The 5,850-nt window shown below is 41.9% G+C and overlaps 1 pseudogene; it reads right to left on the bottom strand.

Annotated features, from left to right (window-relative positions):
- Positions 1–3,534: 3,534 nt before the first annotated feature.
- Positions 3,535–3,652, bottom strand: LOC126189165 (5S ribosomal RNA; annotated as a pseudogene).
- Positions 3,653–5,850: the final 2,198 nt, after the last annotated feature.

Raw genomic sequence — 5,850 nt, forward strand, 5'->3', positions numbered from 1 at the left:
TCTTTGCAAATTATCTAAAAGACATTAAGAGCAGACACCTCCATGTCCACTGCCAGCTTTAGTGAAATTTTTGTGGGGGTAGTGATGTGTGGTGCTGCTAGGTATCCTAAAGAAGAGCACTGCAAGACTAGAAATGTTGGCACATATTTTAATTATTGATTTTACAGTAGTATGTGGCATTGTACTGGGAATCAATTTGCTCTGCATAGCTACTCTCCTTGGAGTAGCATCTCAAGAAATTCATGGCATGTACAGGGTATCACAACATCCATAACTATGTTTTGATGTGACAGTCAGAACGTCATATAAAAAGGCTCTGTGGCTTGCATAGTGTATTTAACTGTGAAAACAAAATAAATGGAAGAGAGTGATAACTGTCACTGTTGTGGTAAATTGTGAATTCAGTATATATGGGACAGGAGACTTTCCCATTAAGATGGTGTGCTTGAACGGTACATTACAGGATTAGTACTCAAAAATTTCGATTTGTTGCAAATAGAACATTTCATCATTTACTCTACTTTGATACAGTGATACAGCACAATACGCCAGCTGTTTAATACATTGATAATTTCGTATTTTCGAATATTTCACGCAGTAGAGGTTTGAGTCCATAAATCACCACAGTAGCAAAACAAAACAAATAATCAAGACTAGAAAGTATCCATTCACATATGGAGTTTTGCCAAGGGACCAAACATGGCTGAGAGGGAAGAAGCTCCAGGAACAAAACAACAAACAAAAATGGATTATGATAATATTGCATTGATGGCTGTAACACATGAACTTCATGTAATGCTGCAAAACCTTCAGCTGGTAGAGTTTCACAGCACAGAGTAAAATTGATTTATGGAACTATTAGAATTTTTTTAAAGATACAACAAGCAACAAGATGCATAAAAAGTTATGCAATAGGTAGAAGATGTGTTACAGTTCATTGTCTCCATAAATTATATGTGGAATATATAGTTGGTCTCCCAGGACTTAGGGTATGTGATAAAAAATGGGAGTATTTGAATTTCTTTGTTGTAAAATTATTCACACCCATTCATTTGTTATTTTCATTTCTGTGAGAGGTCTATGTGGGATCTCAATTGCTCTCATTACGCATCACATTTACTTGTGACAGTAATATTTTCTTACCGCATGACTGATATTCCATAACCAGTGTATTGTATGACAATTGCCAAGACTACAGCAGGAGAACATACAAGTGAATGACCGGATGGAGAGTTCATGATTTTTGGAACAAAAACAAATAGGCACGAGGGAGATATGAACATGGATATCCTGCTTTGCAGTCCAACATCATGACCATGGAGTCACAACAGCAGTGGTGTTCCAGTACAGTCGATTTTACATATCTTGAACTTGGAACATGTTCTGTCTCTATATTGCTTTTTTGTTTCACAATTCCGTACACCTTCTTACTGTTTTCATGCTTAATCCATGTTCAGTTTTTGATGGGCTATTCACTGGGCCATTAATCTGCCCACTTAATCTGAGGGGATGGCAATGAGGAGCTACCTTTGTCAGTATCCACAGTAACAAATTCAGTCCATGAGAAGAGGAATGAGTATTAGAACACAGTTGGGAAAAACTGTAGAAACAAATTTTCTTTAGAAATGATTATAAAAACAGTATTCGTTCCATTACAGTACATCTAAGTAGGCTAAATTTGAGTCATGAAAGGAAATAACAGCTATGGTACCAAAAATACCAGGTAAGTTGTGGAAAAGAAAATTTTAAGCAAAATGGGAAGATAGCACTTAGCACACACATGTAGGACAAACAAATAGATGAATCATCAGTGAAACCATAAAGTAAAAATACAAGGTTAACTGAAAAATGCAGGCTGTGGCTAGTTGACATTAAAAGTGCTATTAGTTATTTGTTGAACCAGTGAATATTTCACTGTCTAATGTGATACAGAAGGATATCAACTGTGCAAACAGGAGTCCAAAATTATTCAGTAGGTAATATCAATAAAAGCAATTATGACCAGGTTGTCAACCATGACACAGATAGCTGAATTAGTCATAACTTTTGGGCACATAGGAGCAACCTGAAGAAAAACTTTGGGTACAAGACTATTTAATGTAAGTAATTAACAACAATATTATGAAAAGGATAGACTGCTGCTCACCAGAAAGATTACACGGTGAGCTGCAGATAGGCACGACGAAAAGACTGCTACGTATAAGATTTTGGCCAAAGTCTTCTTTAGAAAAGAGATAAGCACACACATTCAGACAGGGAAACAAACCTCGCACACATACGACTGTCGCCTCTGGCCACTCCAACCAGATCATCTACTGCAGGAGTTTCAATGATAACATTCACACAGTGATTCTCGAGTGGCTTGATTGATGACCAAGGAGTGGAATTCTATCACTGAGGAACTGAACAGTTGGTAGAATGTTGCAACTGTTGATTGTACATGGCTGGATTTAGGGGAGGGCTACAGCCGTGGTGCCTTCACAAGAGAGGGCCCCCACATACCACAAGTTTTCTGACAATACCAAATAATGTGAAAAACTCTTATTTGGAAAAAAATCTTAGTTGATTTGGTATACACCACTAAATTAAAACTAAAGCTACTTTTTTTATTATTATATTACTATGAAGTTCGTTTTAAGAACTTTTTCATTTTATAGTGTATTATAAGTGGGAGTAAGATGAGGTGGGACCAGATCAGGTGAAAACAAAACAATTTAACCACAGTTCTCTAACCACTCTTTTCCATAAACCTTTAGTATGCCATCAGCTCTGATAAGCAGGTCTCAATTTCCACTGACATTTTCATAAGCATGAGTGTTATGAATTGAGACAGTACTGAACTTCTGATTCAAAGGTAGTGTTGACAGCAACAAAAATCTATTTTGTATATGTAGTTAGATACTCAAATAATTTTTGAAATAATTGAAGTGAAAAAGTTATTCACATACATTATTGCATAAAAGAAATGTGGTATAAATAAATAATTTCTTTAATAATCAGAGAAGATCAGTTGATTGAATATTATTGATTTGTGTTAGAAATTTTGTAGTGAGAAAAAAAATCACAACAGTGAATCGAACACTAAGGCCCGTCTGCCTGTCTATACCCATTTTTTGCCTGTACGATCGGTCATGGCATTAACAGTTTTCTGCCTCATGTTGTACTTGGGGCAGGGAATTCCCAGAATCTGACATGTCCCCACAAGCATGAGTGTACAGTGATACATAAACATTCCATGTAACTGCAATACCAGTTTATCATCCTAGTTACCCTTTGACTTGAGATTTCTAGATTATTCCGTCTTCTCAGCACCAACTAAAACTAAACTCCTCCTGAACTAGCCATGAAGGCCCAACAGTACTGACCGGCCGCCATGTCATCCTCAGCCCACAGGCGTCACTGGATGCGGATATAGAGGGACATGTGGTCAGCACACTGCTCTCTCGGCCGTATGTCAGTTTCCGAGACCGGAGCCATTACTTCTGTATCAAGGAGCTCCTCAGTTTGCCTCACAAGGGCTGAGTGCATCCTGCTTGCCAACAGCGCTTGGCAGACTGGATGGTCACCCATCCAAGTGCTAGCCCAGCCCGACAGCGCTTAACTTTGGTGATCTGACGGGAACCGGTGTTACCACTGTGGCTAGGCAGTTGGCCCCTTCTCAGCACCACGATTCTTACATTCTCATACTTCTGAGCTGCTGTGTATATGTTGTATGTGGAAATAAATGTTTGGTTCTATCTGATGTCCAGATATTTGGTGACCCTGACTTGATTGCACCATAGCACGACTGTGCTGGTTTCAGCATTCCACGTCACATAGCATTATGGACGTTGGTCACTTATGCACTAGCCAAGCCACACCCATTCTAATACGATAATTGGCACGAAACTTACTAGCAGATTAAAACTGCGTGCCGAACCGAGACTGGAACTCGGTCCGGCACACAGTTTTAATCTGCCAGGAAGTTTCATATCAACGCACTCTCCGCTGCAGAGTGAAAATCTCATTCACGATAATTGGCAGTTCACCAGCCACCACAGAACAAGCTGCGAGCAGCCACCGCCATTCTGGTAACGCAACCCTGTGTTGTGGTTTGGGTAGCTTGAAAGCTAGTTCGTCCTTGAACAGACATCAGAGACAAGATGAAATATAGTTATGTGGTCGAAATGCTTACAGAAGACTCAGTCGCAGAAGTACAGGATATTCTAGCTGCTCTGCTGGACAACAAATGGTATGCGTCAATCAGGAATGTGCTGGTGACGAGCATTCTGACACTGAAGCGCCTAGAGGAGCTTTTTCGAAATGAGGAGCTCGGCAATCGCACCCTGTCACAACTTTTACGTCATTTACGCACAGTGGAAAGCAACGCGGTTGGCGATGGCGTGCTGTGCAATATTTGACTTTCCTGATTACCCTCACACACCCAAAAATTCTGACAGTAGGCGCAGTTGATGTAAACGCTCTAGTGCAGACAGCAGACAAACATCAACACTGACACCACGATAAGACGATGTGCCTGCAGTCCAGTAGCCTCACTGAAGTCGAAATTAGCGGAACTTACCTCGCAGGTAACTGCATTACAAATGACACACACACATCAGTGACAGTACTGCCAATCGTAATGAAGTCGAAAATTCCAGTACTGCTGTGCCCAGTGATTCCACTCTATTGTCGCCAATCCCAAGTAACCTCTACCGTGGCGGCCCAGTCTCCTCTTTCGCACGAGGTCCAGGCTAATAACGGAAACATTCGTACTCGTGTCCACCAAAAATCTCTGTTTCCTGCCAGCCACTAAGCCCAGTAAGCAACATTATGTCTGTGCACTAACTTGTACATTGTTACGGTCTGTCGGGGCTGCCTTCCGACGGTTGAAGCAATCCCGTTTCCATTTAACGGCTGCGTCCCTTGCCGGTGCTTTCCACCCTTCCTACCTCTACACTCAAATGCCCGGTGGCCCACAATGTCACATGCATAGCACTCTTGTTACTTACATTGCTTCCTTACATGCCCCTCCCGACCACATCTAAATCATCTGACTTCAGAAGCAAACATGCGATGGTCCACTCTCTGCTTTGTGGCAATGTCCACTTCCTCTATAAGTGCTGCGACCCTAAGAGCTGATTCTAAGTCATCTGGGTTCTCCATCCGTACCTTCCGTGACGTTTCATCGGGTATAGCACGCAAAAAACCATCCAGCACTCTATTTTCTGCCCTCTGCAACAGTACCCTACTCACTTCTGCGTTCTGGGTCTGTACATATGTCTTTCATTTAGCTTATGGATTCAGTCCGTGAACGCTTCCACAGATTCGTTACATTGCATCGACAACGTACTTAATTTCTCCCGAAAAAATCGCGCACTGTTCTGCTTTTGGTATCGCTGGCACAATCCCACGGCCCACTCCTGGAGCCGGACGGAGTGGCCGAGCGGTTCTAGGCGCTACAGTCTGGAACCGCGCGACCGCTACTGTCGCAGGTTCGAATCCAGCCACGGACATGGATGTGTGTGATGTCTTTAGGTTAGTTAGGTTTAAGTAGTTCTAAGTTCTAGGGGACTGATGACCTCAGAAGTTAAGTCCCATAGTGCTCAGAGCCATTTGAACCCACTCCTGGAACATAGGTACTTACTCAATGTCTCGTGGTAGGCAACATATGCTTTGGCGCCCCTGCCAAACTCATATTAACAACATATACGGTCACTTCATCTGACCACCCAAGTGCTCCTGCAGCGTCCCTAACATCCTTAACGAAAATTGTCACGTCCTCCGTTGCCTTGCCCAAGAAGTGATTAATCAGTGCGACCACTGCCGGGTCATATGGCACAGAAGGCACTCTCAATTCAGACTTACTTT

This window comes from Schistocerca cancellata, chromosome 5 (assembly GCF_023864275.1).
Source record: "Schistocerca cancellata isolate TAMUIC-IGC-003103 chromosome 5, iqSchCanc2.1, whole genome shotgun sequence".
Taxonomy (NCBI): domain Eukaryota; kingdom Metazoa; phylum Arthropoda; class Insecta; order Orthoptera; family Acrididae; genus Schistocerca; species Schistocerca cancellata.